At 41.8% G+C, this 23371-nt stretch overlaps 2 non-coding genes and 2 pseudogenes across 2 annotated transcripts; all 4 read left to right on the top strand.

Moving 5' to 3' along the window:
• The window catches only part of LOC127650123 (E3 ubiquitin/ISG15 ligase TRIM25-like), a 78573-nt pseudogene that overhangs the window by 45488 nt on the left and 9714 nt on the right, over positions 1-23371 (top strand).
• LOC127651103 (U6 spliceosomal RNA) lies at positions 6430-6536 on the top strand. Its single transcript, XR_007971506.1, has one exon. It is a non-coding gene; the product is annotated as a U6 spliceosomal RNA (small nuclear RNA).
• On the top strand, positions 14708-14804 carry LOC127651109 (uncharacterized; annotated as a pseudogene).
• Positions 18061-18167, top strand: LOC127651107 (U6 spliceosomal RNA). The gene has a single exon (XR_007971508.1). It is a non-coding gene; the product is annotated as a U6 spliceosomal RNA (small nuclear RNA).

The raw sequence follows: 23371 nt of genomic DNA on the forward strand, positions 1-23371 counted from the left end.
AGGAGGTTGGGTTTTTCAATTTGCTGTTAAACTGTGATTAAAGAAAATGCTGCATTTCTGTTTGCTTCTTGGACTTACTGAAGCCGTGATCTAGTGTGCCTCATAGTCTTTGTTGTATCTCATTGTGCCCCTGCTTAAAACTGCCTTTGATTACTGATGTCGAGGATTGAGGCCATCCCCAGTTCCTGTACATTACTTTTTCCTCTTCAGCTCTCTGTATTTCCAGTGGCTCAATGGGTAGCTCTGTCTCATTATAGAACAGAGGATGATGGTTCTAGTCCTGGCTCAACCTAGGCCATTTTTGTGTGGAGTTTGAATATTCTCCCTGTGTTTGTGTGGCTGTCTTCTCAGCGTTGTGGTGTCCCTCACAGTGGAAAGACATGCGGGTCAAGTGATTTGAGATGCTAAAAGTTCCTTGAGTGAGTGTTTGAATGTGTTTGCCTGTGTGTGTAAGCCCTGCGGTAGACTAGCAACCCGTCCAGGAAGTTTCCCTGCCTTCACCCTGAGGTGCCTTGGACAGGCTCCAGCACTTCCGATGACCCTACTGAAGGATGAGTGGCTATAGAGGATGGAAAAATCTCTTTTTAATTGAACACAATAGAGGCCACACCCCTACATCTGGTACTCTGTAAGCATGAGCATGTGTCCTTGTCTTTTGTTGAGTAGGTGATCTCATCATATGTGGAACTCAGCTGTAACTTAAGGTTCAACCATAATTCTAAGCCCGTCTTTAGCCCTCAAACCAACCTTTGACATATTAATCGAGATAATCCTTTTCCGTTGTAAAGGAGATAGTGCTAAAAGAACTCCTATCATTATCCAGCAATGCACATGTAGCTTTTTCAACAGGCGTTGGACTTTCAATGTCCAACGATGTGTCCTCAGACTGTTACCACCTAGTAGGCACTTGGCTCAGTGATTTCTTTTAAGTGTTCAATATATGTTGTGATATTTGCTGTTGAACAGTTATTGGTTTAAAGCATGTCATTTCTCTGCTTTCAATGTATGTTTAGAAACAGTTATAAAATCCTCTCAAAGACTCTCTCATATTTTTGCTTGCACCACATTTGGTTTCTTGTTAATCACCAGATGGGTCCACCGCCAGCCAGGGTGTTTCTGGCATCAATCTGCTTACTGTAGTATCTTTTCATAAAATGAGCAAAATAGAGGCCACACCCACTGCCACCGATGTTCTGTGCTCTATTACTTCATCAAGTGTATCTACCCCTTTTTTGGCTCATAGATGTTTTCACACATAATGTCTAAATGCATCATTTGTAAGTATTAAAACTTTTAGTTACCTTATCCCTAAACTTAGTGAGCTATTACGTCAATCATTGTCAATCCCTAGTATAAATAGCCCAAAGATTTCTGTAGTGCACTGTATTCAAAGTGGCAAGGTTCCTTCCTGGTCCTTACCACCTTGCTGAGAGCTTGCAGAGACAAGAGGCTACATATGGCATGAGCCTACACTAAATTGTCCGTGAAGCGCTCCATATGTTTTCATTTAGGTCCTTCCAAACAAGCAAAAATGTCCTTCTCAAAGTCTTCAGCTCCATCTCCTGCTATGTCTTCCCAGTGATCATTAACACGTTTTTGCACCAACTGTAAAACAAAAGATTTTACAGTGCATGTTATCCATTTCCGAGGAGGTTGGGTTTTTCAATTTGCTGTTAAACTGTGATTAGAAGAAAATGCTGCATTTCTGTTTGCTTCTTGGACTTACTGAAGCCGTGATCTAGTGTGCCTCATAGTCTTTGTTGTATCTCATTGTGCCCCTGCTTAAAACTGCCTTTGATTACTGATATCGAGGATTGAGGCCATCCCCAGTTCCTGTACATTACTTTTTCCTCTTCAGCTCTCTGTATTACCAGTGGCTCAATGGGTAGCTCTGACTCATTATAGCACAGAGGATGATGGTTCTAGTCCTGTCTCAACCTAGGCCTTTTTTGTGTGGAGTTTGAATATTCTCCCTGTGTTTGTGTGGCTGTCTTCTCAGCGTTGTGGTGTCCCTCACAGTGGAAAGACATGCGGGTCAAGTGATTTGAGATGCTAAAAGTTCCTTGAGTGAGTGTTTGAATGTGTTTGCCTGTGTGTGTAAGCCCTGCGGTAGACTAGCAACCCGTCCAGGAAGTTTCCTGCCTTCACCCTGAGGTGCCTTGGACAGGCTCCAGCACTTCCGATGACCCTACGAAGGATGAGTGGCTATAGAGGATGGAAAAATCTCTTTTTTAATTGAACACAATAGAGGCCACACCCCTACATCTGGTACTCTGTAAGCATGAGCATGTGTCCTTGTCTTTTGTTGAGTAGGTGATCTCATCATATGTGGAACTCAGCTGTAACTTAAGGTTCAACCATAATTCTAAGCCCGTCTTTAGCCCTCAAACCAACCTTTGACATATTAATCGAGATAATCCTTTTCCGTTGTAAAGGAGATAGTGCTAAAAGAACTCCTATCATTATCCAGCAATGCACATGTAGCTTTTTCAACAGGCGTTGGACTTTCAATGTCCAACGATGTGTCCTCAGACTGTTACCACCTAGTAGGCACTTGGCTCAGTGATTTCTTTTAAGTGTTCAATATATGTTGTGATATTTGCTGTTGAACAGTTATTGGTTTAAAGCATGTCATTTCTCTGCTTTCAATGTATGTTTAGAAACAGTTATAAAATCCTCTCAAAGACTCTCTCATATTTTTGCTTGCACCACATTTGGTTTCTTGTTAATCACCAGATGGGTCCACCGCCAGCCAGGGTGTTTCTGGCATCAATCTGCTTACTGTAGTATCTTTTCATAAAATGAGCAAAATAGAGGCCACACCCACTGCCACCGATGTTCTGTGCTCTATTACTTCATCAAGTGTATCTACCCCTTTTTGGCTCATAGATGTTTTCACACATAATGTCTAAATGCATCATTTGTAAGTATTAAAACTTTTAGTTACCTTATCCCTAAACTTAGTGAGCTATTACGTCAATCATTGTCAATCCCTAGTATAAATAGCCCAAAGATTTCTGTAGTGCACTGTATTCAAAGTGGCAAGGTTCCTTCCTGGTCCTTACCACCTTGCTGAGAGCTTGCAGCGAAAGGATGACACACAAATCCGTGAAGCGCTCCATATGTTTTCATTTAGGTCCTTCCAAACAAGCAAAAATGTCCTTCTCAAAGTCTTCAGCTCCATCTCCTGCTATGTCTTCCCAGTGATCATTAACACGTTTTTGCACCAACTGTAAAACAAAAGATTTTACAGTGCATGTTATCCATTTCCGAGGAGGTTGGGTTTTTCAATTTGCTGTTAAACTGTGATTAAAGAAAATGCTGCATTTCTGTTTGCTTCTTGGACTTACTGAAGCCGTGATCTAGTGTGCCTCATAGTCTTTGTTGTATCTCATTGTGCCCCTGCTTAAAACTGCCTTTGATTACTGATATCGAGGATTGAGGCCATCCCCAGTTCCTGTACATTACTTTTTCCTCTTCAGCTCTCTGTATTTCCAGTGGCTCAATGGGTAGCTCTGACTCATTATAGCACAGAGGATGATGGTTCTAGTCCCGTCTCAACCTAGGCCTTTTTTTGTGTGGAGTTTGAATATTCTCCCTGTGTTTGTGTGGCTGTCTTCTCAGCGTTGTGGTGTCCCTCACAGTGGAAAGACATGCGGGTCAAGTGATTTGAGGTGCTAAAAGTTCCTTGAGTGAGTGTTTGAATGTGTTTGCCTGTGTGTGTAAGCCCTGCGGTAGACTAGCAACCCGTCCAGGAAGTTTCCCTGCCTTCACCCTGAGGTGCCTTGGACAGGCTCCAGCACTTCCGATGACCCTACGAAGGATGAGTGGCTATAGAGGATGGAAAAATCTCTTTTTTTAATTGAACACAATAGAGGCCACACCCCTACATCTGGTACTCTGTAAGCATGAGCATGTGTCCTTGTCTTTTGTTGAGTAGGTGATCTCATCATATGTGGAACTCAGCTGTAACTTAAGGTTCAACCATAATTCTAAGCCCGTCTTTAGCCCTCAAACCAACCTTTGACATATTAATCGAGATAATCCTTTTCCGTTGTAAAGGAGATAGTGCTAAAAGAACTCCTATCATTATCCAGCAATGCACATGTAGCTTTTTCAACAGGCGTTGGACTTTCAATGTCCAACGATGTGTCCTCAGACTGTTACCACCTAGTAGGCACTTGGCTCAGTGATTTCTTTTAAGTGTTCAATATATGTTGTGATATTTGCTGTTGAACAGTTATTGGTTTAAAGCATGTCATTTCTCTGCTTTCAATGTATGTTTAGAAACAGTTATAAAATCCTCTCAAAGACTCTCTCATATTTTTGCTTGCACCACATTTGGTTTCTTGTTAATCACCAGATGGGTCCACCGCCAGCCAGGGTGTTTCTGGCATCAATCTGCTTACTGTAGTATCTTTTCATAAAATGAGCAAAATAGAGGCCACACCCACTGCCACCGATGTTCTGTGCTCTATTACTTCATCAAGTGTATCTACCCCTTTTTTGGCTCATAGATGTTTTCACACATAATGTCTAAATGCATCATTTGTAAGTATTAAAACTTTTAGTTACCTTATCCCTAAACTTAGTGAGCTATTACGTCAATCATTGTCAATCCCTAGTATAAATAGCCCAAAGATTTCTGTAGTGCACTGTATTCAAAGTGGCAAGGTTCCTTCCTGGTCCTTACCACCTTGCTGAGAGCTTGCAGAGACAAGAGGGCTACATATACCTTGAGCTTCTCTACTTTTGTGCTTGCTAAGGCAGCACATATACTAAAATTGATCGATACAGAGAAGATTAGCATGGTCCTTCCAAACAAGCAAAAATGTCCTTCTCAAAGTCTTCAGCTCCATCTCCTGCTATGTCTTCCCAGTGATCATTAACATGTTTTTGCACCAACTGTAAAACAAAAGATTTTACAGTGCATGTTATCCATTTCCGAGGAGGTTGGGTTTTTCAATTTGCTGTTAAACTGTGATTAGAAGAAAATGCTGCATTTCTGTTTGCTTCTTGGACTTACTGAAGCCGTGATCGAGTGTGCCTCATAGTCTTTGTTGTATCTCATTGTGCCCCTGCTTAAAACTGCCTTTGATTACTGATATCGAGGATTGAGGCCATCCCCAGTTCCTGTACATTACTTTTTCCTCTTCAGCTCTCTCTTTTACCAGTGGCTCAATGGGTAGCTCTGACTCATTATAGCACAGAGGATGATGGTTCTAGTCCTGTCTCAACCTAGGCCTTTTTTGTGTGGAGTTTGAATATTCTCCCTGTGTTTGTGTGGCTGTCTTCTCAGCGTTGTGGTGTCCCTCACAGTGGAAAGACATGCGGGTCAAGTGATTTGAGATGCTAAAAGTTCCTTGAGTGAGTGTTTGAATGTGTTTGCCTGTGTGTGTAAGCCCTGCGGTAGACTAGCAACCCGTCCAGGAAGTTTCCCTGCCTTCACCCTGAGGTGCCTTGGACAGGCTCCAGCACTTCCGATGACCCTACGAAGGATGAGTGGCTATAGAGGATGGAAAAATCTCTTTTTAATTGAACACAATAGAGGCCACACCCCTACATCTGGTACTCTGTAAGCATGAGCATGTGTCCTTGTCTTTTGTTGAGTAGGTGATCTCATCATATGTGGAACTCAGCTGTAACTTAAGGTTCAACCATAATTCTAAGCCCGTCTTTAGCCCTCAAACCAACCTTTGACATATTAATCGAGATAATCCTTTTCCGTTGTAAAGGAGATAGTGCTAAAAGAACTCCTATCATTATCCAGCAATGCACATGTAGCTTTTTCAACAGGCGTTGGACTTTCAATGTCCAACGATGTGTCCTCAGACTGTTACCACCTAGTAGGCACTTGGCTCAGTGATTTCTTTTAAGTGTTCAATATATGTTGTGATATTTGCTGTTGAACAGTTATTGGTTTAAAGCATGTCATTTCTCTGCTTTCAATGTATGTTTAGAAACAGTTATAAAATCCTCTCAAAGACTCTCTCATATTTTTGCTTGCACCACATTTGGTTTCTTGTTAATCACCAGATGGGTCCACCGCCAGCCAGGGTGTTTCTGGCATCAATCTGCTTACTGTAGTATCTTTTCATAAAATGAGCAAAATAGAGGCCACACCCACTGCCACCGATGTTCTGTGCTCTATTACTTCATCAAGTGTATCTACCCCTTTTTTGGCTCATAGATGTTTTCACACATAATGTCTAAATGCATCATTTGTAAGTATTAAAACTTTTAGTTACCTTATCCCTAAACTTAGTGAGCTATTACGTCAATCATTGTCAATCCCTAGTATAAATAGCCCAAAGATTTCTGTAGTGCACTGTATTCAAAGTGGCAAGGTTCCTTCCTGGTCCTTACCACCTTGCTGAGAGCTTGCAGAGACAAGAGGGCTACATATACCTTGAGCGCTTCTCTACTTTTGTGCTTGCTAAGGCAGCACATATACTAAAATTGGATCGATACAGAGAAGATTAGCATGGCCCCTGCGAAAGGATGACACGCAAATCCGTGAAGCGCTCCATATGTTTTCATTTAGGTCCTTCCATACAAGCAAAAATGTCCTTCTCAAAGTCTTCAGCTCCATCTCCTGCTATGTCTTCCCAGTGATCATTAACACGTTTTTGCACCAACTGTAAAACAAAAGATTTTACAGTGCATGTTATCCATTTCCGAGGAGGTTGGGTTTTTCAATTTGCTGTTAAACTGTGATTAGAAGAAAATGCTGCATTTCTGTTTGCTTCTTGGACTTACTGAAGCCGTGATCTAGTGTGCCTCATAGTCTTTGTTGTATCTCATTGTGCCCCTGCTTAAAACTGCCTTTGATTACTGATATCGAGGATTGAGGCCATCCCCAGTTCCTGTACATTACTTTTTCCTCTTCAGCTCTCTGTATTTACCAGTGGCTCAATGGGTAGCTCTGACTCATTATAGCACAGAGGATGATGGTTCTAGTCCTGTCTCAACCTAGGCCTTTTTTGTGTGGAGTTTGAATATTCTCCCTGTGTTTGTGTGGCTGTCTTCTCAGCGTTGTGGTGTCCCTCACAGTGGAAAGACATGCGGGTCAAGTGATTTGAGATGCTAAAAGTTCCTTGAGTGAGTGTTTGAATGTGTTTGCCTGTGTGTGTAAGCCCTGCGGTAGACTAGCAACCCGTCCAGGAAGTTTCCCTGCCTTCACCCTGAGGTGCCTTGGACAGGCTCCAGCACTTCCGATGACCCTACGAAGGATGAGTGGCTATAGAGGATGGAAAAATCTCTTTTTTAATTGAACACAATAGAGGCCACACCCCTACATCTGGTACTCTGTAAGCATGAGCATGTGTCCTTGTCTTTTGTTGAGTAGGTGATCTCATCATATGTGGAACTCAGCTGTAACTTAAGGTTCAACCATAATTCTAAGCCCGTCTTTAGCCCTCAAACCAACCTTTGACATATTAATCGAGATAATCCTTTTCCGTTGTAAAGGAGATAGTGCTAAAAGAACTCCTATCATTATCCAGCAATGCACATGTAGCTTTTTCAACAGGCGTTGGACTTTCAATGTCCAACGATGTGTCCTCAGACTGTTACCACCTAGTAGGCACTTGGCTCAGTGATTTCTTTTAAGTGTTCAATATATGTTGTGATATTTGCTGTTGAACAGTTATTGGTTTAAAGCATGTCATTTCTCTGCTTTCAATGTATGTTTAGAAACAGTTATAAAATCCTCTCAAAGACTCTCTCATATTTTTGCTTGCACCACATTTGGTTTCTTGTTAATCACCAGATGGGTCCACCGCCAGCCAGGGTGTTTCTGGCATCAATCTGCTTACTGTAGTATCTTTTCATAAAATGAGCAAAATAGAGGCCACACCCACTGCCACCGATGTTCTGTGCTCTATTACTTCATCAAGTGTATCTACCCCTTTTTGGCTCATAGATGTTTTCACACATAATGTCTAAATGCATCATTTGTAAGTATTAAAACTTTTAGTTACCTTATCCCTAAACTTAGTGAGCTATTACGTCAATCATTGTCAATCCCTAGTATAAATAGCCCAAAGATTTCTGTAGTGCACTGTATTCAAAGTGGCAAGGTTCCTTCCTGGTCCTTACCACCTTGCTGAGAGCTTGCAGCGAAAGGATGACACACAAATCCGTGAAGCGCTCCATATGTTTTCATTTAGGTCCTTCCAAACAAGCAAAAATGTCCTTCTCAAAGTCTTCAGCTCCATCTCCTGCTATGTCTTCCCAGTGATCATTAACACGTTTTTGCACCAACTGTAAAACAAAAGATTTTACAGTGCATGTTATCCATTTCCGAGGAGGTTGGGTTTTTCAATTTGCTGTTAAACTGTGATTAGAAGAAAATGCTGCATTTCTGTTTGCTTCTTGGACTTACTGAAGCCGTGATCTAGTGTGCCTCATAGTCTTTGTTGTATCTCATTGTGCCCCTGCTTAAAACTGCCTTTGATTACTGATATCGAGGATTGAGGCCATCCCCAGTTCCTGTACATTACTTTTTCCTCTTCAGCTCTCTCTTTTACCAGTGGCTCAATGGGTAGCTCTGACTCATTATAGCACAGAGGATGATGGTTCTAGTCCCGTCTCAACCTAGGCCTTTTTTGTGTGGAGTTTGAATATTCTCCCTGTGTTTGTGTGGCTGTCTTCTCAGCGTTGTGGTGTCCCTCACAGTGGAAAGACATGCGGGTCAAGTGATTTGAGATGCTAAAAGTTCCTTGAGTGAGTGTTTGAATGTGTTTGCCTGTGTGTGTAAGCCCTGCGGTAGACTAGCAACCCGTCCAGGAAGTTTCCCTGCCTTCACCCTGAGGTGCCTTGGACAGGCTCCAGCACTTCCGATGACCCTACGAAGGATGAGTGGCTATAGAGGATGGAAAAATCTCTTTTTTTAATTGAACACAATAGAGGCCACACCCCCTACATCTGGTACTCTGTAAGCATGAGCATGTGTCCTTGTCTTTTGTTGAGTAGGTGATCTCATCATATGTGGAACTCAGCTGTAACTTAAGGTTCAACCATAATTCTAAGCCCGTCTTTAGCCCTCAAACCAACCTTTGACATATTAATCGAGATAATCCTTTTCCGTTGTAAAGGAGATAGTGCTAAAAGAACTCCTATCATTATCCAGCAATGCACATGTAGCTTTTTCAACAGGCGTTGGACTTTCAATGTCCAACGATGTGTCCTCAGACTGTTACCACCTAGTAGGCACTTGGCTCAGTGATTTCTTTTAAGTGTTCAATATATGTTGTGATATTTGCTGTTGAACAGTTATTGGTTTAAAGCATGTCATTTCTCTGCTTTCAATGTATGTTTAGAAACAGTTATAAAATCCTCTCAAAGACTCTCTCATATTTTTGCTTGCACCACATTTGGTTTCTTGTTAATCACCAGATGGGTCCACCGCCAGCCAGGGTGTTTCTGGCATCAATCTGCTTACTGTAGTATCTTTTCATAAAATGAGCAAAATAGAGGCCACACCCACTGCCACCGATGTTCTGTGCTCTATTACTTCATCAAGTGTATCTACCCCTTTTTGGCTCATAGATGTTTTCACACATAATGTCTAAATGCATCATTTGTAAGTATTAAAACTTTTAGTTACCTTATCCCTAAACTTAGTGAGCTATTACGTCAATCATTGTCAATCCCTAGTATAAATAGCCCAAAGATTTCTGTAGTGCACTGTATTCAAAGTGGCAAGGTTCCTTCCTGGTCCTTACCACCTTGCTGAGAGCTTGCAGCGAAAGGATGACACACAAATCCGTGAAGCGCTCCATATGTTTTCATTTAGGTCCTTCCAAACAAGCAAAAATGTCCTTCTCAAAGTCTTCAGCTCCATCTCCTGCTATGTCTTCCCAGTGATCATTAACACGTTTTTGCACCAACTGTAAAACAAAAGATTTTACAGTGCATGTTATCCATTTCCGAGGAGGTTGGGTTTTTCAATTTGCTGTTAAACTGTGATTAGAAGAAAATGCTGCATTTCTGTTTGCTTCTTGGACTTACTGAAGCCGTGATCTAGTGTGCCTCATAGTCTTTGTTGTATCTCATTGTGCCCCTGCTTAAAACTGCCTTTGATTACTGATATCGAGGATTGAGGCCATCCCCAGTTCCTGTACATTACTTTTTCCTCTTCAGCTCTCTCTTTTACCAGTGGCTCAATGGGTAGCTCTGACTCATTATAGCACAGAGGATGATGGTTCTAGTCCCGTCTCAACCTAGGCCTTTTTGTGTGGAGTTTGAATATTCTCCCTGTGTTTGTGTGGCTGTCTTCTCAGCGTTGTGGTGTCCCTCACAGTGGAAAGACATGCGGGTCAAGTGATTTGAGATGCTAAAAGTTCCTTGAGTGAGTGTTTGAATGTGTTTGCCTGTGTGTGTAAGCCCTGCGGTAGACTAGCAACCCGTCCAGGAAGTTTCCCTGCCTTCACCCTGAGGTGCCTTGGACAGGCTCCAGCACTTCCGATGACCCTACTGAAGGATGAGTGGCTATAGAGGATGGAAAAATCTCTTTTTAATTGAACACAATAGAGGCCACACCCCTACATCTGGTACTCTGTAAGCATGAGCATGTGTCCTTGTCTTTTGTTGAGTAGGTGATCTCATCATATGTGGAACTCAGCTGTAACTTAAGGTTCAACCATAATTCTAAGCCCGTCTTTAGCCCTCAAACCAACCTTTGACATATTAATCGAGATAATCCTTTTCCGTTGTAAAGGAGATAGTGCTAAAAGAACTCCTATCATTATCCAGCAATGCACATGTAGCTTTTTCAACAGGCGTTGGACTTTCAATGTCCAACGATGTGTCCTCAGACTGTTACCACCTAGTAGGCACTTGGCTCAGTGATTTCTTTTAAGTGTTCAATATATGTTGTGATATTTGCTGTTGAACAGTTATTGGTTTAAAGCATGTCATTTCTCTGCTTTCAATGTATGTTTAGAAACAGTTATAAAATCCTCTCAAAGACTCTCTCATATTTTTGCTTGCACCACATTTGGTTTCTTGTTAATCACCAGATGGGTCCACCGCCAGCCAGGGTGTTTCTGGCATCAATCTGCTTACTGTAGTATCTTTTCATAAAATGAGCAAAATAGAGGCCACACCCACTGCCACCGATGTTCTGTGCTCTATTACTTCATCAAGTGTATCTACCCCTTTTTGGCTCATAGATGTTTTCACACATAATGTCTAAATGCATCATTTGTAAGTATTAAAACTTTTAGTTACCTTATCCCTAAACTTAGTGAGCTATTACGTCAATCATTGTCAATCCCTAGTATAAATAGCCCAAAGATTTCTGTAGTGCACTGTATTCAAAGTGGCAAGGTTCCTTCCTGGTCCTTACCACCTTGCTGAGAGCTTGCAGCGACAAGAGGGCTACATATACATGACACTCTACTTTGTGCTTGCTAAGGCAGCACATATACTAAATTGATCATACAGAAGATTAGCATGGTCCTTCCAAACAAGCAAAAATGTCCTTCTCAAAGTCTTCAGCTCCATCTCCTGCTATGTCTTCCCAGTGATCATTAACACGTTTTTGCACCAACTGTAAAACAAAAGATTTTACAGTGCATGTTATCCATTTCCGAGGAGGTTGGGTTTTTCAATTTGCTGTTAAACTGTGATTAGAAGAAAATGCTGCATTTCTGTTTGCTTCTTGGACTTACTGAAGCCGTGATCTAGTGTGCCTCATAGTCTTTGTTGTATCTCATTGTGCCCCTGCTTAAAACTGCCTTTGATTACTGATATCGAGGATTGAGGCCATCCCCAGTTCCTGTACATTACTTTTTCCTCTTCAGCTCTCTGTTTTACCAGTGGCTCAATGGGTAGCTCTGACTCATTATAGCACAGAGGATGATGGTTCTAGTCCTGTCTCAACCTAGGCCTTTTTTGTGTGGAGTTTGAATATTCTCCCTGTGTTTGTGTGGCTGTCTTCTCAGCGTTGTGGTGTCCCTCACAGTGGAAAGACATGCGGGTCAAGTGATTTGAGATGCTAAAAGTTCCTTGAGTGAGTGTTTGAATGTGTTTGCCTGTGTGTGTAAGCCCTGCGGTAGACTAGCAACCCGTCCAGGAAGTTTCCCTGCCTTCACCCTGAGGTGCCTTGGACAGGCTCCAGCACTTCCGATGACCCTACTGAAGGATGAGTGGCTATAGAGGATGGAAAAATCTCTTTTTTAATTGAACACAATAGAGGCCACACCCCTACATCTGGTACTCTGTAAGCATGAGCATGTGTCCTTGTCTTTTGTTGAGTAGGTGATCTCATCATATGTGGAACTCAGCTGTAACTTAAGGTTCAACCATAATTCTAAGCCCGTCTTTAGCCCTCAAACCAACCTTTGACATATTAATCGAGATAATCCTTTTCCGTTGTAAAGGAGATAGTGCTAAAAGAACTCCTATCATTATCCAGCAATGCACATGTAGCTTTTTCAACAGGCGTTGGACTTTCAATGTCCAACGATGTGTCCTCAGACTGTTACCACCTAGTAGGCACTTGGCTCAGTGATTTCTTTTAAGTGTTCAATATATGTTGTGATATTTGCTGTTGAACAGTTATTGGTTTAAAGCATGTCATTTCTCTGCTTTCAATGTATGTTTAGAAACAGTTATAAAATCCTCTCAAAGACTCTCTCATATTTTTGCTTGCACCACATTTGGTTTCTTGTTAATCACCAGATGGGTCCACCGCCAGCCAGGGTGTTTCTGGCATCAATCTGCTTACTGTAGTATCTTTTCATAAAATGAGCAAAATAGAGGCCACACCCACTGCCACCGATGTTCTGTGCTCTATTACTTCATCAAGTGTATCTACCCCTTTTTGGCTCATAGATGTTTTCACACATAATGTCTAAATGCATCATTTGTAAGTATTAAAACTTTTAGTTACCTTATCCCTAAACTTAGTGAGCTATTACGTCAATCATTGTCAATCCCTAGTATAAATAGCCCAAAGATTTCTGTAGTGCACTGTATTCAAAGTGGCAAGGTTCCTTCCTGGTCCTTACCACCTTGCTGAGAGCTTGCAGCGAAAGGATGACACACAAATCCGTGAAGCGCTCCATATGTTTTCATTTAGGTCCTTCCAAACAAGCAAAAATGTCCTTCTCAAAGTCTTCAGCTCCATCTCCTGCTATGTCTTCCCAGTGATCATTAACACGTTTTTGCACCAACTGTAAAACAAAAGATTTTACAGTGCATGTTATCCATTTCCGAGGAGGTTGGGTTTTTCAATTTGCTGTTAAACTGTGATTAGAAGAAAATGCTGCATTTCTGTTTGCTTCTTGGACTTACTGAAGCCGTGATCTAGTGTGCCTCATAGTCTTTGTTGTATCTCATTGTGCCCCTGCTTAAAACTGCCTTTGATTACTGATATCGAGGATTGAGGCCATCCCCAGTTCCTGTACATTACTTTTTCCTCTTCAGCTCTCTGTATTTCCAGTGGCTCAATGGGTAGCTCTGTCTCATTATAGAACAGAGGATGATGGTTCTAGTCCTGGCTCAACCTAGGCCATTTTTGTGTGGAGTTTGAATATTCTCCCTGTGTTTGTGTGGCTGTCTTCTCAGCGTTGTGGTGTCCCTCACAGTGGAAAGACATGCGGGTCAAGTGATTTGAGATGCTAAAAGTTCCTTGAGTGAGTGTTTGAATGTGTTTGCCTGTGTGTGTAAGCCCTGCGGTAGACTAGCAACCCGTCCAGGAAGTTTCCCTGCCTTCACCCTGAGGTGCCTTGGACAGGCTCCAGCACTTCCGATGACCCTACGAAGGATGAGTGGCTATAGAGGATGGAAAAATCTCTTTTTTTAATTGAACACAATAGAGGCCACACCCCCTACATCTGGTACTCTGTAAGCATGAGCATGTGTCCTTGTCTTTTGTTGAGTAGGTGATCTCATCATATGTGGAACTCAGCTGTAACTTAAGGTTCAACCATAATTCTAAGCCCGTCTTTAGCCCTCAAACCAACCTTTGACATATTAATCGAGATAATCCTTTTCCGTTGTAAAGGAGATAGTGCTAAAAGAACTCCTATCATTATCCAGCAATGCACATGTAGCTTTTTCAACAGGCGTTGGACTTTCAATGTCCAACGATGTGTCCTCAGACTGTTACCACCTAGTAGGCACTTGGCTCAGTGATTTCTTTTAAGTGTTCAATATATGTTGTGATATTTGCTGTTGAACAGTTATTGGTTTAAAGCATGTCATTTCTCTGCTTTCAATGTATGTTTAGAAACAGTTATAAAATCCTCTCAAAGACTCTCTCATATTTTTGCTTGCACCACATTTGGTTTCTTGTTAATCACCAGATGGGTCCACCGCCAGCCAGGGTGTTTCTGGCATCAATCTGCTTACTGTAGTATCTTTTCATAAAATGAGCAAAATAGAGGCCACACCCACTGCCACCGATGTTCTGTGCTCTATTACTTCATCAAGTGTATCTACCCCTTTTTGGCTCATAGATGTTTTCACACATAATGTCTAAATGCATCATTTGTAAGTATTAAAACTTTTAGTTACCTTATCCCTAAACTTAGTGAGCTATTACGTCAATCATTGTCAATCCCTAGTATAAATAGCCCAAAGATTTCTGTAGTGCACTGTATTCAAAGTGGCAAGGTTCCTTCCTGGTCCTTACCACCTTGCTGAGAGCTTGCAGAGACAAGAGGGCTACATATACCTTGAGCTTTCTACTTTTGTGCTTGCTAAGGCAGCACATATACTAAAATTGATCGATACAGAGAAGATTAGCATGGCCTCTGCAAACAAGCAAAAATGTCCTTCTCAAAGTCTTCAGCTCCATCTCCTGCTATGTCTTCCCAGTGATCATTAACACGTTTTTGCACCAACTGTAAAACAAAAGATTTTACAGTGCATGTTATCCATTTCCGAGGAGGTTGGGTTTTTCAATTTGCTGTTAAACTGTGATTAGAAGAAAATGCTGCATTTCTGTTTGCTTCTTGAACTTACTGAAGCCGTGATCTAGTGTGCCTCATAGTCTTTGTTGTATCTCATTGTGCCCCTGCTTAAAACTGCCTTTGATTACTGATATCGAGGATTGAGGCCATCCCCAGTTCCTGTACATTACTTTTTCCTCTTCAGCTCTCTCTTTTACCAGTGGCTCAATGGGTAGCTCTGACTCATTATAGCACAGAGGATGATGGTTCTAGTCCCGTCTCAACCTAGGCCTTTTTTGTGTGGAGTTTGAATATTCTCCCTGTGTTTGTGTGGCTGTCTTCTCAGCGTTGTGGTGTCCCTCACAGTGGAAAGACATGCGGGTCAAGTGATTTGAGATGCTAAAAGTTCCTTGAGTGAGTGTTTGAATGTGTTTGCCTGTGTGTGTAAGCCCTGCGGTAGACTAGCAACCCGTCCAGGAAGTTTCCCTGCCTTCACCCTGAGGTGCCTTGGACAGGCTCCAGCACTTCCGATGACCCTACGAAGGATGAGTGGCTATAGAGGATGGAAAAATCTCTTTTTTAATTGAACACAATAGAGGCCACACCCCTACATCTGGTACTCTGTAAGCATGAGCATGTGTCCTTGTCTTTTGTTGAGTAGGTGATCTCATCATATGTGGAACTCAGCTGTAACTTAAGGTTCAACCATAATTCTAAGCCCGTCTTTAGCCCTCAAACCAACCTTTGACATATTAATCGAGATAATCCTTTTCCGTTGTAAAGGAGATAGTGCTAAAAGAACTCCTATCATTATCCAGCAATGCACATGTAGCTTTTTCAACAGGCGTTGGACTTTCAATGTCCAACGATGTGTCCTCAGACTGTTACCACCTAGTAGGCACTTGGCTCAGTGATTTCTTTTAAGTGTTCAATATATGTTGTGATATTTGCTGTTGAACAGTTATTGGTTTAAAGCATGTCATTTCTCTGCTTTCAATGTATGTTTAGAAACAGTTATAAAATCCTCTCAAAGACTCTCTCATATTTTTGCTTGCACCACATTTGGTTTCTTGTTAATCACCAGATGGGTCCACCGCCAGCCAGGGTGTTTCTGGCATCAATCTGCTTACTGTAGTATCTTTTCATAAAATGAGCAAAATAGAGGCCACACCCACTGCCACCGATGTTCTGTGCTCTATTACTTCATCAAGTGTATCTACCCCTTTTTTGGCTCATAGATGTTTTCACACATAATGTCTAAATGCATCATTTGTAAGTATTAAAACTTTTAGTTACCTTATCCCTAAACTTAGTGAGCTATTACGTCAATCATTGTCAATCCCTAGTATAAATAGCCCAAAGATTTCTGTAGTGCACTGTATTCAAAGTGGCAAGGTTCCTTCCTGGTCCTTACCACCTTGCTGAGAGCTTGCAGAGACAAGAGGGCTACATATACCTTGAGCGCTTCTCTACTTTTGTGCTTGCTAAGGCAGCACATATGCTAAAATTGATCGATACAGAGAAGATTAGCATGGCCCTCTCGCATGAACAAGCAAAAATGTCCTTCTCAAAGTCTTCAGCTCCATCTCCTGCTATGTCTTCCCAGTGATCATTAACACGTTTTTGCACCAACTGTAAAACAAAAGATTTTACAGTGCATGTTATCCATTTCCGAGGAGGTTGGGTTTTTCAATTTGCTGTTAAACTGTGATTAGAAGAAAATGCTGCATTTCTGTTTGCTTCTTGAACTTACTGAAGCCGTGATCTAGTGTGCCTCATAGTCTTTGTTGTATCTCATTGTGCCCCTGCTTAAAACTGCCTTTGATTACTGATATCGAGGATTGAGGCCATCCCCAGTTCCTGTACATTACTTTTTCCTCTTCAGCTCTCTGTATTTCCAGTGGCTCAATGGGTAGCTCTGACTCATTATAGCACAGAGGATGATGGTTCTAGTCCCGTCTCAACCTAGGCCTTTTTTGTGTGGAGTTTGAATATTCTCCCTGTGTTTGTGTGGCTGTCTTCTCAGCGTTGTGGTGTCCCTCACAGTGGAAAGACATGCGGGTCAAGTGATTTGAGATGCTAAAAGTTCCTTGAGTGAGTGTTTGAATGTGTTTGCCTGTGTGTGTAAGCCCTGCGGTAGACTAGCAACCCGTCCAGGAAGTTTCCCTGCCTTCACCCTGAGGTGCCTTGGACAGGCTCCAGCACTTCCGATGACCCTACGAAGGATGAGTGGCTATAGAGGATGGAAAAATCTCTTTTTTAATTGAACACAATAGAGGCCACACCCCTACATCTGGTACTCTGTAAGCATGAGCATGTGTCCTTGTCTTTTGTTGAGTAGGTGATCTCATCATATGTGGAACTCAGCTGTAACTTAAGGTTCAACCATAATTCTAAGCCCGTCTTTAGCCCTCAAACCAACCTTTGACATATTAATCGAGATAATCCTTTTCCGTTGTAAAGGAGATAGTGCTAAAAGAACTCCTATCATTATCCAGCAATGCACATGTAGCTTTTTCAACAGGCGTTGGACTTTCAATGTCCAACGATGTGTCCTCAGACTGTTACCACCTAGTAGGCACTTGGCTCAGTGATTTCTTTTAAGTGTTCAATATATGTTGTGATATTTGCTGTTGAACAGTTATTGGTTTAAAGCATGTCATTTCTCTGCTTTCAATGTATGTTTAGAAACAGTTATAAAATCCTCTCAAAGACTCTCTCATATTTTTGCTTGCACCACATTTGGTTTCTTGTTAATCACCAGATGGGTCCACCGCCAGCCAGGGTGTTTCTGGCATCAATCTGCTTACTGTAGTATCTTTTCATAAAATGAGCAAAATAGAGGCCACACCCACTGCCACCGATGTTCTGTGCTCTATTACTTCATCAAGTGTATCTACCCCTTTTTTGGCTCATAGATGTTTTCACACATAATGTCTAAATGCATCATTTGTAAGTATTAAAACTTTTAGTTACCTTATCCCTAAACTTAGTGAGCTATTACGTCAATCATTGTCAATCCCTAGTATAAATAGCCCAAAGATTTCTGTAGTGCACTGTATTCAAAGTGGCAAGGTTCCTTCCTGGTCCTTACCACCTTGCTGAGAGCTTGCAGAGACAAGAGGGCTACATATACCTTGAGCTCTCTACTTTTGTGCTTGCTAAGGCAGCACATATACTAAAATTGGATCGATACAGAGAAGATTAGCATGGCCCCTGCGAAAAGCAAAAGTGTCCTTCTCAAAGTCTTCAGCTCCATCTCCTGCTATGTCTTCCCAGTGATCATTAACACGTTTTTGCACCAACTGTAAAACAAAAGATTTTACAGTGCATGTTATCCATTTCCGAGGAGGTTGGGTTTTTCAATTTGCTGTTAAACTGTGATTAGAAGAAAATGCTGCATTTCTGTTTGCTTCTTGGACTTACTGAAGCCGTGATCTAGTGTGCCTCATAGTCTTTGTTGTATCTCATTGTGCCCCTGCTTAAAAATGCCTTTGATTACTGATATCGAGGATTGAGGCCATCCCCAGTTCCTGTACATTACTTTTTCCTCTTCAGCTCTCTCTTTTACCAGTGGCTCAATGGGTAGCTCTGACTCATTATAGCACAGAGGATGATGGTTCTAGTCCCGTCTCAACCTAGGCCTTTTTTGTGTGGAGTTTGAATATTCTCCCTGTGTTTGTGTGGCTGTCTTCTCAGCGTTGTGGTGTCCCTCACAGTGGAAAGACATGCGGGTCAAGTGATTTGAGATGCTAAAAGTTCCTTGAGTGAGTGTTTGAATGTGTTTGCCTGTGTGTGTAAGCCCTGCGGTAGACTAGCAACCCGTCCAGGAAGTTTCCCTGCCTTCACCCTGAGGTGCCTTGGACAGGCTCCAGCACTTCCGATGACCCTACGAAGGATGAGTGGCTATAGAGGATGGAAAAATCTCTTTTTTAATTGAACACAATAGAGGCCACACCCCTACATCTGGTACTCTGTAAGCATGAGCATGTGTCCTTGTCTTTTGTTGAGTAGGTGATCTCATCATATGTGGAACTCAGCTGTAACTTAAGGTTCAACCATAATTCTAAGCCCGTCTTTAGCCCTCAAACCAACCTTTGACATATTAATCGAGATAATCCTTTTCCGTTGTAAAGGAGATAGTGCTAAAAGAACTCCTATCATTATCCAGCAATGCACATGTAGCTTTTTCAACAGGCGTTGGACTTTCAATGTCCAACGATGTGTCCTCAGACTGTTACCACCTAGTAGGCACTTGGCTCAGTGATTTCTTTTAAGTGTTCAATATATGTTGTGATATTTGCTGTTGAACAGTTATTGGTTTAAAGCATGTCATTTCTCTGCTTTCAATGTATGTTTAGAAACAGTTATAAAATCCTCTCAAAGACTCTCTCATATTTTTGCTTGCACCACATTTGGTTTCTTGTTAATCACCAGATGGGTCCACCGCCAGCCAGGGTGTTTCTGGCATCAATCTGCTTACTGTAGTATCTTTTCATAAAATGAGCAAAATAGAGGCCACACCCACTGCCACCGATGTTCTGTGCTCTATTACTTCATCAAGTGTATCTACCCCTTTTTTGGCTCATAGATGTTTTCACACATAATGTCTAAATGCATCATTTGTAAGTATTAAAACTTTTAGTTACCTTATCCCTAAACTTAGTGAGCTATTACGTCAATCATTGTCAATCCCTAGTATAAATAGCCCAAAGATTTCTGTAGTGCACTGTATTCAAAGTGGCAAGGTTCCTTCCTGGTCCTTACCACCTTGCTGAGAGCTTGCAGAGACAAGAGGGCATACATGTGAAAGGATGACACGCAAATCCGTGAAGCGCTCCATATGTTTTCATTTAGGTCCTTCCATACAAGCAAAAATGTCCTTCTCAAAGTCTTCAGCTCCATCTCCTGCTATGTCTTCCCAGTGATCATTAACACGTTTTTGCACCAACTGTAAAACAAAAGATTTTACAGTGCATGTTATCCATTTCCGAGGAGGTTGGGTTTTTCAATTTGCTGTTAAACTGTGATTAGAAGAAAATGCTGCATTTCTGTTTGCTTCTTGGACTTACTGAAGCCGTGATCTAGTGTGCCTCATAGTCTTTGTTGTATCTCATTGTGCCCCTGCTTAAAACTGCCTTTGATTACTGATATCGAGGATTGAGGCCATCCCCAGTTCCTGTACATTACTTTTTCCTCTTCAGCTCTCTGTATTTACCAGTGGCTCAATGGGTAGCTCTGACTCATTATAGCACAGAGGATGATGGTTCTAGTCCTGTCTCAACCTAGGCCTTTTTTGTGTGGAGTTTGAATATTCTCCCTGTGTTTGTGTGGCTGTCTTCTCAGCGTTGTGGTGTCCCTCACAGTGGAAAGACATGCGGGTCAAGTGATTTGAGATGCTAAAAGTTCCTTGAGTGAGTGTTTGAATGTGTTTGCCTGTGTGTGTAAGCCCTGCGGTAGACTAGCAACCCGTCCAGGAAGTTTCCCTGCCTTCACCCTGAGGTGCCTTGGACAGGCTCCAGCACTTCCGATGACCCTACTGAAGGATGAGTGGCTATAGAGGATGGAAAAATCTCTTTTTTAATTGAACACAATAGAGGCCACACCCCTACATCTGGTACTCTGTAAGCATGAGCATGTGTCCTTGTCTTTTGTTGAGTAGGTGATCTCATCATATGTGGAACTCAGCTGTAACTTAAGGTTCAACCATAATTCTAAGCCCGTCTTTAGCCCTCAAACCAACCTTTGACATATTAATCGAGATAATCCTTTTCCGTTGTAAAGGAGATAGTGCTAAAAGAACTCCTATCATTATCCAGCAATGCACATGTAGCTTTTTCAACAGGCGTTGGACTTTCAATGTCCAACGATGTGTCCTCAGACTGTTACCACCTAGTAGGCACTTGGCTCAGTGATTTCTTTTAAGTGTTCAATATATGTTGTGATATTTGCTGTTGAACAGTTATTGGTTTAAAGCATGTCATTTCTCTGCTTTCAATGTATGTTTAGAAACAGTTATAAAATCCTCTCAAAGACTCTCTCATATTTTTGCTTGCACCACATTTGGTTTCTTGTTAATCACCAGATGGGTCCACCGCCAGCCAGGGTGTTTCTGGCATCAATCTGCTTACTGTAGTATCTTTTCATAAAATGAGCAAAATAGAGGCCACACCCACTGCCACCGATGTTCTGTGCTCTATTACTTCATCAAGTGTATCTACCCCTTTTTGGCTCATAGATGTTTTCACACATAATGTCTAAATGCATCATTTGTAAGTATTAAAACTTTTAGTTACCTTATCCCTAAACTTAGTGAGCTATTACGTCAATCATTGTCAATCCCTAGTATAAATAGCCCAAAGATTTCTGTAGTGCACTGTATTCAAAGTGGCAAGGTTCCTTCCTGGTCCTTACCACCTTGCTGAGAGCTTGCAGCGACAAGAGGATGACATACACAGATACTCCGTGAAGCGCTCCATATGTTTTCATTTAGGTCCTTCCAAACAAGCAAAAATGTCCTTCTCAAAGTCTTCAGCTCCATCTCCTGCTATGTCTTCCCAGTGATCATTAACACGTTTTTGCACCAACTGTAAAACAAAAGATTTTACAGTGCATGTTATCCATTTCCGAGGAGGTTGGGTTTTTCAATTTGCTGTTAAACTGTGATTAGAAGAAAATGCTGCATTTCTGTTTGCTTCTTGGACTTACTGAAGCCGTGATCTAGTGTGCCTCATAGTCTTTGTTGTATCTCATTGTGCCCCTGCTTAAAACTGCCTTTGATTACTGATATCGAGGATTGAGGCCATCCCCAGTTCCTGTACATTACTTTTTCCTCTTCAGCTCTCTCTATTTACCAGTGGCTCAATGGGTAGCTCTGACTCATTATAGCACAGAGGATGATGGTTCTAGTCCCGTCTCAACCTAGGCCTTTTTGTGTGGAGTTTGAATATTCTCCCTGTGTTTGTGTGGCTGTCTTCTCAGCGTTGTGGTGTCCCTCACAGTGGAAAGACATGCGGGTCAAGTGATTTGAGATGCTAAAAGTTCCTTGAGTGAGTGTTTGAATGTGTTTGCCTGTGTGTGTAAGCCCTGCGGTAGACTAGCAACCCGTCCAGGAAGTTTCCCTGCCTTCACCCTGAGGTGCCTTGGACAGGCTCCAGCACTTCCGATGACCCTACGAAGGATGAGTGGCTATAGAGGATGGAAAAATCTCTTTTTTAATTGAACACAATAGAGGCCACACCCCTACATCTGGTACTCTGTAAGCATGAGCATGTGTCCTTGTCTTTTGTTGAGTAGGTGATCTCATCATATGTGGAACTCAGCTGTAACTTAAGGTTCAACCATAATTCTAAGCCCGTCTTTAGCCCTCAAACCAACCTTTGACATATTAATCGAGATAATCCTTTTCCGTTGTAAAGGAGATAGTGCTAAAAGAACTCCTATCATTATCCAGCAATGCACATGTAGCTTTTTCAACAGGCGTTGGACTTTCAATGTCCAACGATGTGTCCTCAGACTGTTACCACCTAGTAGGCACTTGGCTCAGTGATTTCTTTTAAGTGTTCAATATATGTTGTGATATTTGCTGTTGAACAGTTATTGGTTTAAAGCATGTCATTTCTCTGCTTTCAATGTATGTTTAGAAACAGTTATAAAATCCTCTCAAAGACTCTCTCATATTTTTGCTTGCACCACATTTGGTTTCTTGTTAATCACCAGATGGGTCCACCGCCAGCCAGGGTGTTTCTGGCATCAATCTGCTTACTGTAGTATCTTTTCATAAAATGAGCAAAATAGAGGCCACACCCACTGCCACCGATGTTCTGTGCTCTATTACTTCATCAAGTGTATCTACCCCTTTTTGGCTCATAGATGTTTTCACACATAATGTCTAAATGCATCATTTGTAAGTATTAAAACTTTTAGTTACCTTATCCCTAAACTTAGTGAGCTATTACGTCAATCATTGTCAATCCCTAGTATAAATAGCCCAAAGATTTCTGTAGTGCACTGTATTCAAAGTGGCAAGGTTCCTTCCTGGTCCTTACCACCTTGCTGAGAGCTTGCAGAGACAAGAGGGCATACATGTGAAAGGATGACACGCAAGTCCGTGAAGCGCTCCATATGTTTTCATTTAGGTCCTTCCATACAAGCAAAAATGTCCTTCTCAAAGTCTTCAGCTCCATCTCCTGCTATGTCTTCCCAGTGATCATTAACACGTTTTTGCACCAACTGTAAAACAAAAGATTTTACAGTGCATGTTATCCATTTCCGAGGAGGTTGGGTTTTTCAATTTGCTGTTAAACTGTGATTAGAAGAAAATGCTGCATTTCTGTTTGCTTCTTGAACTTACTGAAGCCGTGATCTAGTGTGCCTCATAGTCTTTGTTGTATCTCATTGTGCCCCTGCTTAAAAATGCCTTTGATTACTGATATCGAGGATTGAGGCCATCCCCAGTTCCTGTA

The sequence above is a fragment of the Xyrauchen texanus genome, chromosome 10 (genome assembly GCF_025860055.1).
Source record: "Xyrauchen texanus isolate HMW12.3.18 chromosome 10, RBS_HiC_50CHRs, whole genome shotgun sequence".
Lineage (NCBI taxonomy): Eukaryota > Metazoa > Chordata > Actinopteri > Cypriniformes > Catostomidae > Xyrauchen > Xyrauchen texanus.